The 17,883-nt window shown below is 63.5% G+C and overlaps 10 non-coding genes across 10 annotated transcripts; 3 read left to right on the top strand and 7 right to left on the bottom strand.

The window, feature by feature from the left end:
- Window positions 1-774: 774 nt before the first annotated feature.
- Window positions 775-846, bottom strand: TRNAE-CUC (transfer RNA glutamic acid (anticodon CUC)). Its single transcript has one exon. It is a non-coding gene; the product is annotated as a tRNA-Glu (tRNA).
- Window positions 847-1,124: 278 nt separating this feature from the next.
- TRNAG-UCC (transfer RNA glycine (anticodon UCC)) lies at window positions 1,125-1,196 on the bottom strand. Its single transcript has one exon. It is a non-coding gene; the product is annotated as a tRNA-Gly (tRNA).
- An 805-nt stretch (window positions 1,197-2,001) lies between these two features.
- Window positions 2,002-2,073, bottom strand: TRNAD-GUC (transfer RNA aspartic acid (anticodon GUC)). Its single transcript has one exon. It is a non-coding gene; the product is annotated as a tRNA-Asp (tRNA).
- Window positions 2,074-2,651: 578 nt separating this feature from the next.
- On the top strand, window positions 2,652-2,734 carry TRNAL-CAG (transfer RNA leucine (anticodon CAG)). The gene has a single exon. It is a non-coding gene; the product is annotated as a tRNA-Leu (tRNA).
- A 1,665-nt stretch (window positions 2,735-4,399) lies between these two features.
- Window positions 4,400-4,470, top strand: TRNAG-GCC (transfer RNA glycine (anticodon GCC)). The gene has a single exon. It is a non-coding gene; the product is annotated as a tRNA-Gly (tRNA).
- Window positions 4,471-8,605: 4,135 nt separating this feature from the next.
- On the bottom strand, window positions 8,606-8,677 carry TRNAE-CUC (transfer RNA glutamic acid (anticodon CUC)). Its single transcript has one exon. It is a non-coding gene; the product is annotated as a tRNA-Glu (tRNA).
- A 278-nt stretch (window positions 8,678-8,955) lies between these two features.
- TRNAG-UCC (transfer RNA glycine (anticodon UCC)) lies at window positions 8,956-9,027 on the bottom strand. The gene has a single exon. It is a non-coding gene; the product is annotated as a tRNA-Gly (tRNA).
- An 856-nt stretch (window positions 9,028-9,883) lies between these two features.
- TRNAD-GUC (transfer RNA aspartic acid (anticodon GUC)) lies at window positions 9,884-9,955 on the bottom strand. Its single transcript has one exon. It is a non-coding gene; the product is annotated as a tRNA-Asp (tRNA).
- Window positions 9,956-10,533: 578 nt separating this feature from the next.
- Window positions 10,534-10,616, top strand: TRNAL-CAG (transfer RNA leucine (anticodon CAG)). The gene has a single exon. It is a non-coding gene; the product is annotated as a tRNA-Leu (tRNA).
- A 5,891-nt stretch (window positions 10,617-16,507) lies between these two features.
- TRNAE-CUC (transfer RNA glutamic acid (anticodon CUC)) lies at window positions 16,508-16,579 on the bottom strand. Its single transcript has one exon. It is a non-coding gene; the product is annotated as a tRNA-Glu (tRNA).
- Between the last annotated feature and the right edge of the window lie 1,304 nt (window positions 16,580-17,883).

Below are 17,883 nucleotides of genomic sequence, written 5' to 3'. Positions count from 1 at the left end.
CCCGTACACACGTGCCGGGCCAGGTGCTGCCACCACCCCCAAGCTTCTGCTGAGCCCCTGCCTGAGTGGCCAGCCGCTCTCCCGGGCCAGGTCCCCGCCAGCCCAACACCTCCCGCTCCTGCCCGCGCTCCACCCAGACACCCCAGGCCCTTCCTCGCACCTCCCAGCACGCGGCCCACCGCCGCCCTCTCTCCATGGGGTCCTTCTGCTCCGTTCCCTAACCCGCGTGGGGTGGCCACCGACCGCGGCCACAAACACCTTCATCCCACACTGTCAGCCACCCCCACGGCACCGGCAAGGGCGTTCAGGAAACCTGCTGCGGTGGTGCGAAGCACCCGTCTGCCCACCGGTGCTCCTTTCCACAGGGGATCCGGCTTTGTTAGAAGGCACCGCGTGTGACACCGCCGTCGCCGTCGGCGCTGCCGCCGCTGTCGCCGTGGGGGAAAAGCAGTGCTGATGGAGAGTCCAGACACAGGCGGGGGCGTTTGCTCGTGGCCACGGCCACGGCGGCGAGAGGCGCGGCCCCGGCCACTCGTGTTTGGGGCTGAGGCAAGCGTCCGAAAAGGAAGACACGGGACGTCGAAGGCCTCGAGTGGGCGCGCGCCAGTGCGGCCAAAAGGTTTGGCCGGGGAGGGAGGGTGGAGGTTGCCTGGCAGGGCTTGGGCTGGAGGTGCAGGGCACCGGGCGGCTCTTGTCGGGGCGCCGAGGCCGCGGAGCAAGCGTGGCCTAAAAGTGGGATGTGGACGGTGGGAGGTAGAGAGGCAGAAGAAAGGCTTCCCTGACCGGGAATCGAACCCGGGCCGCGGCGGTGAGAGCGCCGAATCCTAACCACTAGACCACCAGGGAGCGTCAGGCTCTACCACTGCTCCTGCTGGACCCATAGCACCCGCTCGGCGCCACCTTGGCGCCAAGACCCGGCCTTTCCAAGTCCAGCCACGCGCCGCCCCTGGCAATCCACGTGTCCTACCGTCCTTCCTGCTTGCAGCGCCCTCAGAACACTGCGCGCCTGCTTCTCGCACACACAAGAAAAGCCGCTGGGGCCAGCTAGCTCCCTGCTCCCAGCTCTCCCTCACAGGCCCCCGGCCGGCCGGCCGCCCGTGGAGCTCGGTAAAAGGTCAGCCCGCTGCGTTGGCCGGGAATCGAACCCGGGTCAACTGCTTGGAAGGCAGCTATGCTCACCACTATACCACCAACGCTGCACAGCCCGGGCCGCCCCGAGACGCCGGCACCGGGCTCGCCCGAGCGCACTCTCGTCGCCGCCGCCTTCTCCTCCTCCTCCTCCTCCTCCTCCTCCTCCTCCTCCTTCTCTTCCTCCTCCTACTCCCCTTTCTCTTCCTCGTCCTCCTCCTCGTCCTCCTCCTCCTCCTCCTCCTCCTCCTCAGCCGCCGCCGCCGCCGCAGCCGCCGCTTGGAGCAGCCCTGCCCCGACGCCCCGCCGGCCGGCAGCTCTGTGACGTCACAGGCGCCACCAAGGCTCCCCGGCGCCCCACCCGCGCCAGCCCTACGAAGCTGCCCTCGGCCACCGGCCCGACCGCCTCAGGGGGGCGCTCTCGCTGCCTTGCTGCTCCAGGGCCCTCCGCTCCACGCCGCGGCCCGCCCCCGCCCCCGGGGCACGCGTCTTCCAGCCCCCGGCTCGCCAAAGCCCTTCTCCACCGGGCGCTGGGCCAGGCCACTCCCCGCACCGACAGGGGGACGGCACTCATCCGCCTCCCACCCGTCCCGGCAGCTGTGCACCTATGCCGCTGTGCATAGCTGCGCAGCTGTGCGTCGCGACGCAAGGAGCCCCCTGAGACAGCCACTTGGGGCGGGCCGCAATGTCATCGGGCGCTTGTGGGGTCCAGAGGAGGCCGTCGCTCGGCCCTGGCGACTGAGCGCCCGGCGAGGAGGAAGGGCTGGGTGGCTGCAGGGGGGCGAGGGTGGGCAGGCTGGGCACGCGCTGGGCCCTTGGGAGCCAGGCGGCAGGACAGAGAGCGGCGCCAGCCACCAAAAGAGGGCGTGTTGCCTCCCCGTCGGGGAATCGAACCCCGGTCTCCCGCGTGACAGGCGGGGATACTCACCACTATACTAACGAGGACGGCGGCCACCGCCCCCGCGCCCGGCCGCTCTCGGGCTGCCTGCCGACGCCTCCCCCTGCCCTCCGGCCCCCTGCCCACCACGGGCGCCCGGCTCGTGCCCGACCCGACCCGACCCAACGCCACACCAACCGCGTCCTCCAAAGCAGCAGCCCCCGACCCCGACAGGGACCCGGACCCGCGTGGCCCTGAAAACTCCGAGTGCGCGCTGCCTACTGCCTCCGACGCGGGGATCGCGCCGGGTGGAGGGGGCCCGAGACGGAAAGCAAGGCTGCGAGGAGGGGGTGGGCGCGCGCCGGGCCATGGCCGGCGAGGAGACGCGCGGGTGGGGGTCGGCGGCAGGGGCTGGCCCGACGCGGCCCGGCTGCGTCCGGGGCCAGGGGTGGGCGAGGGCGCCACCGCGGCGCAGCCAGGCGCGTCGTCTGGCCGTGCTCCCCGTCGGCCGCCGCGCGCCCGTTCTGTCGCTCACCCAGACGGCCGCGCGCCTGGCGCGGAGCACCGCGCCCCGCCAAGGGCACCGGGGTTCGCGTCGCGTCGGGTCCCAGCCAGCCCAGCGGCCACGCGCACGCCCAGGCCCGCCGTCAGGATGGCCGAGCGGTCTAAGGCGCTGCGTTCAGGTCGCAGTCTCCCCTGGAGGCGTGGGTTCGAATCCCACTCCTGACAAGCCAGCCTTTTGGCCCGCCCGACAAACGCACCCGGCCCTATGGCAGCGCTTTACTGCCTTCCAGTCCGTTCGCGCCCTGCACTCTTGCGGCCTCTCCAAACTCCGGCCCGGACATCCACGCCTCTCAGACGCGGGACCTTCTCAGCCACGGCCGCGGGCCTGGCAGAAACGGCGCACTAGGAACCCTCCGGCGACTGGCTTTCCGGACAAACGCCCTCCCCAGGGGCCAGCTCCTAAGCCCCCTCCTACCTGCACCCCCACCAGAAAAACCTTCAGTCCTTCGCAGCCCATCTTTCCTCACCTGCTTGCGGCTGCTGCTGCTGCTGCTGCTTTTCCTGCCTGCCTGCCTGCCTGCCTGCCTGCCTGCCTGCCTGCCTTCGTCCCTCCCTCCCACTCCCACTCCCACGCTCCACCCCGCCCCCACCGCCACACGCAGAACGGCCGCGTGTGGAAAGCCCGTCCACGCCTGGCCCGCCCTCCGACTTCGGCCCGGTGAACAGCGGACTCGCTCTCACAGCCTTTCTTCCACTTCCGCCACCAGCAGCTCTCCCTCTTTCCAACATCCTGTCCTTCCCGCCAGCCCCAACGGCCCGCCTGCCCATTCCATTCCCTCCACAGCCACACCGTCTTGCCGGCCTGTGGTGCGTGCCCTCGGTGCTTTTTCGCCTTGGGACCTTGGCCGGACCACACCTGCCTACCTGCCTGCCTGCCTGCCTGCCTGCCGGGCCGCGTGCAGCCCAGCCTCCTGCTGGCCAGCCAACAGGGGGCCCTCCCTGCACGGGGCCTGGCGCAGGAGTCGCTCCCGGGAACGGTGCTCCAGTGAGTAGTGAGCGGAAGCCCTGGATGCCCTGTCACCCACCACAGACGTCCGGCCCCCAGCCCGGGCCACCCACCTCGGCGCCACAGCGCAAGTCCCTCGGGGAAGCCGCTGCTCCGGCCGGACCCAACCACACCCTGGCGCGCTCCCTCCCTCACCGGGCTGTCCGCGAGCCAGCAGCCAGTCTGCCCAAGTGCTTCTCCTCACAACCAACGCAGCAGAGCGGGACCCCGCGGGAGAGGGGTGGGCCAGAGCGCAGAAGCGAGGCTCAGACACCTTTGGTCTTGTGGCCTGAGCGCCGCTCGGCGACGGCGGCGGCGGCGGCGGCGGCGGCGGCGGCGGTGCCCGGTGTCCATCTCCCACGCTCGCGGTCCCTGCACAGCCCCGAGCTCCGATCCCTGCCCCCGCCCGCCCTCGCACGCCCCGCACCAGCAAGAAAGCCAGCCGCCAGAGGGGCTGTGCGTCGGGGCCGGGCGGCTGCTGAGAGGAACGTCGGCGCTCAGCCGCAGCGGCCACGCCTCGCCTGCCCTGACTGGGATTCGGGCGCGGGCCAGGCCGCTTCGGCTCCTGGCTTCCTCTGGCGACACCGACAGTCTCGCGGCGGCCGTGGACGGCAGAGAAAGCGCGGGACGGGCCGAGCACGCCTGCGTCCCTCCGTCCCTCGTCCCTCGGTGCTTCCGACCGCCTCGCGCCCTGGGGTCGCCAGCGTGCCCGGAGCCTCTCATTCAGGTGGCCCGTCGGCCTCCTGCTCAAATGGAGCACATGCCCACGGGGCGAGCAGTGACCAGGGTCCGGCGGTTGGCGGCGAGCGCCGCTGGGGCAGCGCCGGGCGCCGGCGGCCATCGGTGCATGGGTGGTTCAGTGGTAGAATTCTCGCCTGCCACGCGGGAGGCCCGGGTTCGATTCCCGGCCCATGCAGCCGCAGCGTCCCCTTTTGGTTCCCGCAGCCCCACAGCGGAGCTGGGCTTCCCCGCTGCCACACTCAAGGCACCGGTCCTGCAACAGCTCGCTCACCACCGCACCTTCCGGCCCCTGTCCTTCCCACGCAGACGCCCCCACCCCACACACACCCGGGAGCCACGCCTCCAGGACCTGACACCTTGCGGGCTCAGCCACTCTTACGCCCAGACCCCTTCCTTGTCCTTGCTCTCGTCCTTACCCCGACCCCGCTTGTGTCACGCTTCTCGCTGTAAGGAACACCCCACACTGGCACCCGCACAGCCCAACCTCTTCACCTTTCGCCACGTTTCCAAGCTCTCTGCCTCACTCTGCCCGCACTGCGAAAGTTATACTATGTTTGCACAACCAGGAGCAAGGAAGTTGCCACCTCTGGGAGTGATACATCCCATTTTCCTGGAGAGTCCCCAAAGCGTCCACTTGCACGAGGAGTTCAAAAAGAAGTCCACACTATCATCGCAGACTGCACTCTAGATTCATGTTCTGACCCTCGACAGAAATACGTTTCCAACACCGGCCCGCTCCTCCACCACTACTGCCACCACCACCATCAGCACGACAAACACCACCCCCTCCCCTGAACCTCTGCTCCCACCAACAGCGTCAGCCCTCGGGACAGCACCACCGGCACCACCACCTCAGCCTCCACCCTACTCCCACAGACACCCCCATCCCACCCCCTATCTCCCCACTTTTCCCCCGATCCTTTCCAAATCCTACGTTGTCAAGGATCCTGCCCTTGCCTCTGTCCCGTTGCCCTCCTTTTTTCCCCCTTCGTCTTCGTCTCCTTTTCGTAGCAGTATGGTTGATTTACAATACTGGGTTACTTTCAGGTGTACAGCCAAGTGATTCAGTTATATGTCCTTTTCCAGGTTATTTTCCATTATACGTTATCACGACATATGAATACAGTTCCCTGTGCTGTACGGCAAATCCTTGTTGCTTCTGTGCTTTATGTATAGTATTTCCCCTCTGTTAATCGCAGCTCCGGATTCTTCCCTGCCCTACACTTTCCCCTTGGGTAACGAACAGTGTGTTTTCCATGTCTGTGAGTCCGTTGCTCTTTGGCACATACATCCGTTTGTAGTACGGTTTAGATTCCACATATCTTTGTGCTTCTCTGCCTGACTTACGTCGCTAAGTGGAGTATACTCTAGGTCCATCCTTATCGGTGCAAATGGCAATATCTCACTCTTTTGTATGGCTGAGTAATATTCCACAGTACATACGTACCACGTCTTCCTGTGCCAGCCATCGGTTGATGGGCACTTGGGTTTTGTCCATGTCTTGGCTGTGGCCCGTAGTGCTGCTGTGAACGTGGGGGTGCATGGATCTCTGCAAATGACAGTTTCTCTCCTTTGCCGATGTGTACCCACGATGGGGAGGGCTGGATCATATGGGAGCTCGTATTCCACCTATTTATTTAGTGTGTTGTTTTTATTTATGCATTTAATATTTACTTATTCATTTACTTATAAGAACTAGTAGCTGTAATTTTGGAAGAAAAGTTGATTAACGATATTGAGTTAGTTTCAGGTGCACAGCAAAGCGGATACTGTCTTCCATGTCTAATATTGTTTCAGATTGCTTTCCATTACAGTTTACTACAGGATATTGAATATCATTCCCGGTGTTATTCTGGAAATCCTTGTTGCTTATGTCTTTTATATGAAGTACGGTGTATCTGTTCATCGCAGCTCCTAATTTATGCCTCCACCCCTCCCGTTCTCCTCGGGGAACCATCAGTGTGTTTCCTATGTCTGTGAGTCTGTTTCTCTTTTGCACATACCTTCTTTTCTATTATGTTTTAGATTCCACGTATGTTTGTGCTTCTCTGTCAGACTTACTTCGCTAAGTGTAATGTTCTCTAGGACCATCCTTATTGTGGCAAATGGCAATATTTCGTTTTCTGAAATGGCTGAGTAATATTCCACAGTACATATATACCGCATCTTTTCCTGTCAGCCAACTGTTGACGGGCACATGGGTTTTTTCTATGTCTTGGCTGCGGCACACAGTGCTGCTGCAAACACGGGGGTGCGTGGATCTCTTCAAACAACAGTTTTTCTCTTTGGCGGATGTGTACCCACGACGGGGATTGCTGGATCATCTGATGGCTCATGTTTCTCCTGTTTATTTTGGTCGTTGTTTTTATTTATTTACTTACTTACTTACTTATAAGTACTAGTACTCGTGGTTTAAGAAGAAGAGTTGATTAACAATATTGAGTTAGTTTCAGGTGTACAGCAAGGGGGATACTGTTTTCCATGTCTAATATTGTTTCAGATTGATTTCCACTACAGGTTATTGCAGGATATTGACTATCACTCCCTGCGTTATTCTGGAAATCCTTGTTGCTTATCTCCTTTATATGAAGTACTGTGTATCTGTTCATCGAGCTCCTAATTTATCCCTCCACCCCTCCTTTTTACCTCGGGTAACCATCACTGTGTCTTCTAGGTCTGTGAGTCTGTTTCTGTTTTGCACATAGATTCATTGGTAGTACTTTTTAGATTCCACATATCTTTGTGCTTCTCTGTCGGACCTACTTCACTAAGTGTAATATTCTCTGGGAGCATTCTTGTTGCGGCAAATGGCAATATTTCATTCTTTTTTATTAATGGCTGAGTAATATCCCATAGTACATATATACCACCTCTTCTTGTACTAGCCACCCGTTGACGGGCACTTGGGTTTTTTTCCCGTGTCTTGGCTACTGCAAATAGTGCCGCTGTGAACGTGGAGGTGCTTGTGCCTTTTTGCACTCTTGTTTCGTCATTGCCGGGTACGTACCCAGGAGTGGGATTGCTGGATCATAGGGGACCTCTCCTTTGGCCTCTTTCAACCTCAACCCCTCCTCCCCCCACCCCCGCCGCCACACACACCTGAGACCGGATGGTTTCTCCCGATGAGAGGTGATGTATATGTCTCTGGGGCAGTAGAATGCCCCCACCCCATTCGGACCCCGCCTAGCCCCTGAGGCGCGCTCCGTTTCTGCTCTTCTCTTGCCTGCCTCCTACCCACCGCCCCCAGTCCCAACCCACTGGTTAGCCTGACCACCTTGCCGCACAGCACACCAGTCTGGCGCGCTCACCCGCCACCCCACCGCGAAGGGGTCCTCTCCCACCGTCTTCCTCGCCCCACAGCCCACTCACACACCCCGCCCTTCCCCCCAGCCTGCCGGCTCGGACCCCTCTCCCCGCCACCTTCCCCTTGTATCCCAGGCCCGACTGTCACATGTCCTGCCCGGAAGTCTCACTTCCGCCAGTGCTCCTCAGACGCACTCCTACTCCAGGCCCACCCCGGCCCCTGATCTGACCCACCCGTACACACGTGCCGGGCCAGGTGCTGCCACCACCCCCAAGCTTCTGCTGAGCCCCTGCCTGAGTGGCCAGCCGCTCTCCCGGGCCAGGTCCCCGCCAGCCCAACACCTCCCGCTCCTGCCCGCGCTCCACCCAGACACCCCAGGCCCTTCCTCGCACCTCCCAGCACGCGGCCCACCGCCGCCCTCTCTCCATGGGGTCCTTCTGCTCCGTTCCCTAACCCGCGTGGGGTGGCCACCGACCGCGGCCACAAACACCTTCATCCCACACTGTCAGCCACCCCCACGGCACCGGCAAGGGCGTTCAGGAAACCTGCTGCGGTGGTGCGAAGCACCCGTCTGCCCACCGGTGCTCCTTTCCACAGGGGATCCGGCTTTGTTAGAAGGCACCGCGTGTGACACCGCCGTCGCCGTCGGCGCTGCCGCCGCTGTCGCCGTGGGGGAAAAGCAGTGCTGATGGAGAGTCCAGACACAGGCGGGGGCGTTTGCTCGTGGCCACGGCCACGGCGGCGAGAGGCGCGGCCCCGGCCACTCGTGTTTGGGGCTGAGGCAAGCGTCCGAAAAGGAAGACACGGGACGTCGAAGGCCTCGAGTGGGCGCGCGCCAGTGCGGCCAAAAGGTTTGGCCGGGGAGGGAGGGTGGAGGTTGCCTGGCAGGGCTTGGGCTGGAGGTGCAGGGCACCGGGCGGCTCTTGTCGGGGCGCCGAGGCCGCGGAGCAAGCGTGGCCTAAAAGTGGGATGTGGACGGTGGGAGGTAGAGAGGCAGAAGAAAGGCTTCCCTGACCGGGAATCGAACCCGGGCCGCGGCGGTGAGAGCGCCGAATCCTAACCACTAGACCACCAGGGAGCGTCAGGCTCTACCACTGCTCCTGCTGGACCCATAGCACCCGCTCGGCGCCACCTTGGCGCCAAGACCCGGCCTTTCCAAGTCCAGCCACGCGCCGCCCCTGGCAATCCACGTGTCCTACCGTCCTTCCTGCTTGCAGCGCCCTCAGAACACTGCGCGCCTGCTTCTCGCACACACAAGAAAAGCCGCTGGGGCCAGCTAGCTCCCTGCTCCCAGCTCTCCCTCACAGGCCCCCGGCCGGCCGGCCGCCCGTGGAGCTCGGTAAAAGGTCAGCCCGCTGCGTTGGCCGGGAATCGAACCCGGGTCAACTGCTTGGAAGGCAGCTATGCTCACCACTATACCACCAACGCTGCACAGCCCGGGCCGCCCCGAGACGCCGGCACCGGGCTCGCCCGAGCGCACTCTCGTCGCCGCCGCCTTCTCCTCCTCCTCCTCCTCCTCCTCCTCCTCCTCCTCCTCCTCCTCCTTCTCTTCCTCCTCCTACTCCCCTTTCTCTTCCTCGTCCTCCTCCTCGTCCTCCTCCTCCTCCTCCTCCTCAGCCGCCGCCGCCGCCGCAGCCGCCGCTTGGAGCAGCCCTGCCCCGACGCCCCGCCGGCCGGCAGCTCTGTGACGTCACAGGCGCCACCAAGGCTCCCCGGCGCCCCACCCGCGCCAGCCCTACGAAGCTGCCCTCGGCCACCGGCCCGACCGCCTCAGGGGGGCGCTCTCGCTGCCTTGCTGCTCCAGGGCCCTCCGCTCCACGCCGCGGCCCGCCCCCGCCCCCGGGGCACGCGTCTTCCAGCCCCCGGCTCGCCAAAGCCCTTCTCCACCGGGCGCTGGGCCAGGCCACTCCCCGCACCGACAGGGGGACGGCACTCATCCGCCTCCCACCCGTCCCGGCAGCTGTGCACCTATGCCGCTGTGCATAGCTGCGCAGCTGTGCGTCGCGACGCAAGGAGCCCCCTGAGACAGCCACTTGGGGCGGGCCGCAATGTCATCGGGCGCTTGTGGGGTCCAGAGGAGGCCGTCGCTCGGCCCTGGCGACTGAGCGCCCGGCGAGGAGGAAGGGCTGGGTGGCTGGAGGGGGGCGAGGGTGGGCAGGCTGGGCACGCGCTGGCGCCCTGCGCCTCGCTGGAGGGCGGAGGGCGGAGGGAGGAGAAGAAGGGCCCTTGGGAGCCAGGCGGCAGGACAGAGAGCGGCGCCAGCCACCAAAAGAGGGCGTGTTGCCTCCCCGTCGGGGAATCGAACCCCGGTCTCCCGCGTGACAGGCGGGGATACTCACCACTATACTAACGAGGACGGCGGCCACCGCCCCCGCGCCCGGCCGCTCTCGGGCTGCCTGCCGACGCCTCCCCCTGCCCTCCGGCCCCCTGCCCACCACGGGCGCCCGGCTCGTGCCCGACCCGACCCGACCCAACGCCACACCAACCGCGTCCTCCAAAGCAGCAGCCCCCGACCCCGACAGGGACCCGGACCCGCGTGGCCCTGAAAACTCCGAGTGCGCGCTGCCTACTGCCTCTGACGCGGGGATCGCGCCGGGTGGAGGGGGCCCGAGACGGAAAGCAAGGCTGCGAGGAGGGGGTGGGCGCGCGCCGGGCCATGGCCGGCGAGGAGACGCGCGGGTGGGGGTCGGCGGCAGGGGCTGGCCCGACGCGGCCCGGCTGCGTCCGGGGCCAGGGGTGGGCGAGGGCGCCACCGCGGCGCAGCCAGGCGCGTCGTCTGGCCGTGCTCCCCGTCGGCCGCCGCGCGCCCGTTCTGTCGCTCACCCAGACGGCCGCGCGCCTGGCGCGGAGCACCGCGCCCCGCCAAGGGCACCGGGGTTCGCGTCGCGTCGGGTCCCAGCCAGCCCAGCGGCCACGCGCACGCCCAGGCCCGCCGTCAGGATGGCCGAGCGGTCTAAGGCGCTGCGTTCAGGTCGCAGTCTCCCCTGGAGGCGTGGGTTCGAATCCCACTCCTGACAAGCCAGCCTTTTGGCCCGCCCGACAAACGCACCCGGCCCTATGGCAGCGCTTTACTGCCTTCCAGTCCGTTCGCGCCCTGCACTCTTGCGGCCTCTCCAAACTCCGGCCCGGACATCCACGCCTCTCAGACGCGGGACCTTCTCAGCCACGGCCGCGGGCCTGGCAGAAACGGCGCACTAGGAACCCTCCGGCGACTGGCTTTCCGGACAAACGCCCTCCCCAGGGGCCAGCTCCTAAGCCCCCTCCTACCTGCACCCCCACCAGAAAAACCTTCAGTCCTTCGCAGCCCATCTTTCCTCACCTGCTTGCGGCTGCTGCTGCTGCTGCTGGTTTTCCTGCCTGCCTGCCTGCCTGCCTGCCTGCCTGCCTGCCTGCCTTCGTCCCTCCCTCCCACTCCCACTCCCACGCTCCACCCCGCCCCCACCGCCACACGCAGAACGGCCGCGTGTGGAAAGCCCGTCCACGCCTGGCCCGCCCTCCGACTTCGGCCCGGTGAACAGCGGACTCGCTCTCACAGCCTTTCTTCCACTTCCGCCACCAGCAGCTCTCCCTCTTTCCAACATCCTGTCCTTCCCGCCAGCCCCAACGGCCCGCCTGCCCATTCCATTCCCTCCACAGCCACACCGTCTTGCCGGCCTGTGGTGCGTGCCCTCGGTGCTTTTTCGCCTTGGGACCTTGGCCGGACCACACCTGCCTACCTGCCTGCCTGCCTGCCTGCCTGCCTGCCTGCCTGCCTGCCTGCCGGGCCGCGTGCAGCCCAGCCTCCTGCTGGCCAGCCAACAGGGGGCCCTCCCTGCACGGGGCCTGGCGCAGGAGTCGCTCCCGGGAACGGTGCTCCAGTGAGTAGTGAGCGGAAGCCCTGGATGCCCTGTCACCCACCACAGACGTCCGGCCCCCAGCCCGGGCCACCCACCTCGGCGCCACAGCGCAAGTCCCTCGGGGAAGCCGCTGCTCCGGCCGGACCCAACCACACCCTGGCGCGCTCCCTCCCTCACCGGGCTGTCCGCGAGCCAGCAGCCAGTCTGCCCAAGTGCTTCTCCTCACAACCAACGCAGCAGAGCGGGACCCCGCGGGAGAGGGGTGGGCCAGAGCGCAGAAGCGAGGCTCAGACACCTTTGGTCTTGTGGCCTGAGCGCCGCTCGGCGACGGCGGCGGCGGCGGCGGCGGCGGCGGCGGCGGTGCCCGGTGTCCATCTCCCACGCTCGCGGTCCCTGCACAGCCCCGAGCTCCGATCCCTGCCCCCGCCCGCCCTCGCACGCCCCGCACCAGCAAGAAAGCCAGCCGCCAGAGGGGCTGTGCGTCGGGGCCGGGCGGCTGCTGAGAGGAACGTCGGCGCTCAGCCGCAGCGGCCACGCCTCGCCTGCCCTGACTGGGATTCGGGCGCGGGCCAGGCCGCTTCGGCTCCTGGCTTCCTCTGGCGACACCGACAGTCTCGCGGCGGCCGTGGACGGCAGAGAAAGCGCGGGACGGGCCGAGCACGCCTGCGTCCCTCCGTCCCTCGTCCCTCGGTGCTTCCGACCGCCTCGCGCCCTGGGGTCGCCAGCGTGCCCGGAGCCTCTCATTCAGGTGGCCCGTCGGCCTCCTGCTCAAATGGAGCACATGCCCACGGGGCGAGCAGTGACCAGGGTCCGGCGGTTGGCGGCGAGCGCCGCTGGGGCAGCGCCGGGCGCCGGCGGCCATCGGTGCATGGGTGGTTCAGTGGTAGAATTCTCGCCTGCCACGCGGGAGGCCCGGGTTCGGTTCCCGGCCCATGCAGCCGCAGCGTCCCCTTTTGGTTCCCGCAGCCCCACAGCGGAGCTGGGCTTCCCCGCTGCCACACTCAAGGCACCGGTCCTGCAACAGCTCGCTCACCACCGCACCTTCCGGCCCCTGTCCTTCCCACGCAGACGCCCCCACCCCACACACACCCGGGAGCCACGCCTCCAGGACCTGACACCTTGCGGGCTCAGCCACTCTTACGCCCAGACCCCTTCCTTGTCCTTGCTCTCGTCCTTACCCCGACCCCGCTTGTGTCACGCTTCTCGCTGTAAGGAACACCCCACACTGGCACCCGCACAGCCCAACCTCTTCACCTTTCGCCACGTTTCCAAGCTCTCTGCCTCACTCTGCCCGCACTGCGAAAGTTATACTATGTTTGCACAACCAGGAGCAAGGAAGTTGCCACCTCTGGGAGTGATACATCCCATTTTCCTGGAGAGTCCCCAAAGCGTCCACTTGCACGAGGAGTTCAAAAAGAAGTCCACACTATCATCGCAGACTGCACTCTAGATTCATGTTCTGACCCTCGACAGAAATACGTTTCCAACACCGGCCCGCTCCTCCACCACTACTGCCACCACCACCATCAGCACGACAAACACCACCCCCTCCCCTGAACCTCTGCTCCCACCAACAGCGTCAGCCCTCGGGACAGCACCACCGGCACCACCACCTCAGCCTCCACCCTACTCCCACAGACACCCCCATCCCACCCCCTATCTCCCCACTTTTCCCCCGATCCTTTCCAAATCCTACGTTGTCAAGGATCCTGCCCTTGCCTCTGTCCCGTTGCCCTCCTTTTTTCCCCCTTCGTCTTCGTCTCCTTTTCGTAGCAGTACGGTTGATTTACAATACTGGGTTACTTTCAGGTGTACAGCCAAGTGATTCAGTTATATGTCCTTTTCCAGGTTATTTTCCATTATACGTTATCACGACATATGAATACAGTTCCCTGTGCTGTACGGCAAATCCTTGTTGCTTCTGTGCTTTATGTATAGTATTTCCCCTCTGTTAATCGCAGCTCCGGATTCTTCCCTGCCCTACACTTTCCCCTTGGGTAACGAACAGTGTGTTTTCCATGTCTGTGAGTCCGTTGCTCTTTGGCACATACATCCGTTTGTAGTACGGTTTAGATTCCACATATCTTTGTGCTTCTCTGCCTGACTTACGTCGCTAAGTGGAGTATACTCTAGGTCCATCCTTATCGGTGCAAATGGCAATATCTCACTCTTTTGTATGGCTGAGTAATATTCCACAGTACATACGTACCACGTCTTCCTGTGCCAGCCATCGGTTGATGGGCACTTGGGTTTTGTCCATGTCTTGGCTGTGGCCCGTAGTGCTGCTGTGAACGTGGGGGTGCATGGATCTCTGCAAATGACAGTTTCTCTCCTTTGCCGATGTGTACCCACGATGGGGAGGGCTGGATCATATGGGAGCTCGTATTCCACCTATTTATTTAGTGTGTTGTTTTTATTTATGCATTTAATATTTACTTATTCATTTACTTATAAGAACTAGTAGCTGTAATTTTGGAAGAAAAGTTGATTAACGATATTGAGTTAGTTTCAGGTGCACAGCAAAGCGGATACTGTCTTCCATGTCTAATATTGTTTCAGATTGCTTTCCATTACAGTTTACTACAGGATATTGAATATCATTCCCGGTGTTATTCTGGAAATCCTTGTTGCTTATGTCTTTTATATGAAGTACGGTGTATCTGTTCATCGCAGCTCCTAATTTATGCCTCCACCCCTCCCGTTCTCCTCGGGGAACCATCAGTGTGTTTCCTATGTCTGTGAGTCTGTTTCTCTTTTGCACATACCTTCTTTTCTATTATGTTTTAGATTCCACGTATGTTTGTGCTTCTCTGTCAGACTTACTTCGCTAAGTGTAATGTTCTCTAGGACCATCCTTATTGTGGCAAATGGCAATATTTCGTTTTCTGAAATGGCTGAGTAATATTCCACAGTACATATATACCGCATCTCTTCCTGTCAGCCAACTGTTGATGGGCACATGGGTTTTTTCTATGTCTTGGCTGCGGCACACAGTGCTGCTGCAAACACGGGGGTGCGTGGATCTCTTCAAACAACAGTTTTTCTCTTTGGCGGATGTGTACCCACGACGGGGATTGCTGGATCATCTGATGGCTCATGTTTCTCCTGTTTATTTTGGTCGTTGTTTTTATTTATTTACTTACTTACTTACTTATAAGTACTAGTACTCGTGGTTTAAGAAGAAGAGTTGATTAACAATATTGAGTTAGTTTCAGGTGTACAGCAAGGGGGATACTGTTTTCCATGTCTAATATTGTTTCAGATTGATTTCCACTACAGGTTATTGCAGGATATTGACTATCACTCCCTGCGTTATTCTGGAAATCCTTGTTGCTTATCTCCTTTATATGAAGTACTGTGTATCTGTTCATCGAGCTCCTAATTTATCCCTCCACCCCTCCTTTTTACCTCGGGTAACCATCACTGTGTCTTCTAGGTCTGTGAGTCTGTTTCTGTTTTGCACATAGATTCATTGGTAGTACTTTTTAGATTCCACATATCTTTGTGCTTCTCTGTCGGACCTACTTCACTAAGTGTAATATTCTCTGGGAGCATTCTTGTTGCGGCAAATGGCAATATTTCATTCTTTTTTATTAATGGCTGAGTAATATCCCATAGTACATATATACCACCTCTTCTTGTACTAGCCACCCGTTGACGGGCACTTGGGTTTTTTTCCCGTGTCTTGGCTACTGCAAATAGTGCCGCTGTGAACGTGGAGGTGCTTGTGCCTTTTTGCACTCTTGTTTCGTCATTGCCGGGTACGTACCCAGGAGTGGGATTGCTGGATCATAGGGGACCTCTCCTTTGGCCTCTTTCAACCTCAACCCCTCCTCCCCCCACCCCCGCCGCCACACACACCTGAGACCGGATGGTTTCTCCCGATGAGAGGTGATGTATATGTCTCTGGGGCAGTAGAATGCCCCCACCCCATTCGGACCCCGCCTAGCCCCTGAGGCGCGCTCCGTTTCTGCTCTTCTCTTGCCTGCCTCCTACCCACCGCCCCCAGTCCCAACCCACTGGTTAGCCTGACCACCTTGCCGCACAGCACACCAGTCTGGCGCGCTCACCCGCCACCCCACCGCGAAGGGGTCCTCTCCCACCGTCTTCCTCGCCCCACAGCCCACTCACACACCCCGCCCTTCCCCCCAGCCTGCCGGCTCGGACCCCTCTCCCCGCCACCTTCCCCTTGTATCCCAGGCCCGACTGTCACATGTCCTGCCCGGAAGTCTCACTTCCGCCAGTGCTCCTCAGACGCACTCCTACTCCAGGCCCACCCCGGCCCCTGATCTGACCCACCCGTACACACGTGCCGGGCCAGGTGCTGCCACCACCCCCAAGCTTCTGCTGAGCCCCTGCCTGAGTGGCCAGCCGCTCTCCCGGGCCAGGTCCCCGCCAGCCCAACACCTCCCGCTCCTGCCCGCGCTCCACCCAGACACCCCAGGCCCTTCCTCGCACCTCCCAGCACGCGGCCCACCGCCGCCCTCTCTCCATGGGGTCCTTCTGCTCCGTTCCCTAACCCGCGTGGGGTGGCCACCGACCGCGGCCACAAACACCTTCATCCCACACTGTCAGCCACCCCCACGGCACCGGCAAGGGCGTTCAGGAAACCTGCTGCGGTGGTGCGAAGCACCCGTCTGCCCACCGGTGCTCCTTTCCACAGGGGATCCGGCTTTGTTAGAAGGCACCGCGTGTGACACCGCCGTCGCCGTCGGCGCTGCCGCCGCTGTCGCCGTGGGGGAAAAGCAGTGCTGATGGAGAGTCCAGACACAGGCGGGGGCGTTTGCTCGTGGCCACGGCCACGGCGGCGAGAGGCGCGGCCCCGGCCACTCGTGTTTGGGGCTGAGGCAAGCGTCCGAAAAGGAAGACACGGGACGTCGAAGGCCTCGAGTGGGCGCGCGCCAGTGCGGCCAAAAGGTTTGGCCGGGGAGGGAGGGTGGAGGTTGCCTGGCAGGGCTTGGGCTGGAGGTGCAGGGCACCGGGCGGCTCTTGTCGGGGCGCCGAGGCCGCGGAGCAAGCGTGGCCTAAAAGTGGGATGTGGACGGTGGGAGGTAGAGAGGCAGAAGAAAGGCTTCCCTGACCGGGAATCGAACCCGGGCCGCGGCGGTGAGAGCGCCGAATCCTAACCACTAGACCACCAGGGAGCGTCAGGCTCTACCACTGCTCCTGCTGGACCCATAGCACCCGCTCGGCGCCACCTTGGCGCCAAGACCCGGCCTTTCCAAGTCCAGCCACGCGCCGCCCCTGGCAATCCACGTGTCCTACCGTCCTTCCTGCTTGCAGCGCCCTCAGAACACTGCGCGCCTGCTTCTCGCACACACAAGAAAAGCCGCTGGGGCCAGCTAGCTCCCTGCTCCCAGCTCTCCCTCACAGGCCCCCGGCCGGCCGGCCGCCCGTGGAGCTCGGTAAAAGGTCAGCCCGCTGCGTTGGCCGGGAATCGAACCCGGGTCAACTGCTTGGAAGGCAGCTATGCTCACCACTATACCACCAACGCTGCACAGCCCGGGCCGCCCCGAGACGCCGGCACCGGGCTCGCCCGAGCGCACTCTCGTCGCCGCCGCCTTCTCCTCCTCCTCCTCCTCCTCCTCCTCCTCCTCCTCCTTCTCTTCCTCCTCCTACTCCCCTTTCTCTTCCTCGTCCTCCTCCTCGTCCTCCTCCTCCTCCTCCTCCTCCTCCTCAGCCGCCGCCGCCGCCGCAGCCGCCGCTTGGAGCAGCCCTGCCCCGACGCCCCGCCGGCCGGCAGCTCTGTGACGTCACAGGCGCCACCAAGGCTCCCCGGCGCCCCACCCGCGCCAGCCCTACGAAGCTGCCCTCGGCCACCGGCCCGACCGCCTCAGGGGGGCGCTCTCGCTGCCTTGCTGCTCCAGGGCCCTCCGCTCCACGCCGCGGCCCGCCCCCGCCCCCGGGGCACGCGTCTTCCAGCCCCCGGCTCGCCAAAGCCCTTCTCCACCGGGCGCTGGGCCAGGCCACTCCCCGCACCGACAGGGGGACGGCACTCATCCGCCTCCCACCCGTCCCGGCAGCTGTGCACCTATGCCGCTGTGCATAGCTGCGCAGCTGTGCGTCGCGACGCAAGGAGCCCCCTGAGACAGCCACTTGGGGCGGGCCGCAATGTCATCGGGCGCTTGTGGGGTCCAGAGGAGGCCGTCGCTCGGCCCTGGCGACTGAGCGCCCGGCGAGGAGGAAGGGCTGGGTGGCTGGAGGGGGGCGAGGGTGGGCAGGCTGGGCACGCGCTGGCGCCCTGCGCCTCGCTGGAGGGCGGAGGGCGGAGGGAGGAGAAGAAGGGCCCTTGGGAGCCAGGCGGCAGGACAGAGAGCGGCGCCAGCCACCAAAAGAGGGCGTGTTGCCTCCCCGTCGGGGAATCGAACCCCGGTCTCCCGCGTGACAGGCGGGGATACTCACCACTATACTAACGAGGACGGCGGCCACCGCCCCCGCGCCCGGCCGC

Source organism: Eubalaena glacialis, unplaced genomic scaffold (genome assembly GCF_028564815.1).
Source record: "Eubalaena glacialis isolate mEubGla1 unplaced genomic scaffold, mEubGla1.1.hap2.+ XY scaffold_456, whole genome shotgun sequence".
Taxonomy (NCBI): domain Eukaryota; kingdom Metazoa; phylum Chordata; class Mammalia; order Artiodactyla; family Balaenidae; genus Eubalaena; species Eubalaena glacialis.
This window is presented reverse-complemented; position numbering and strand designations above follow the sequence as displayed.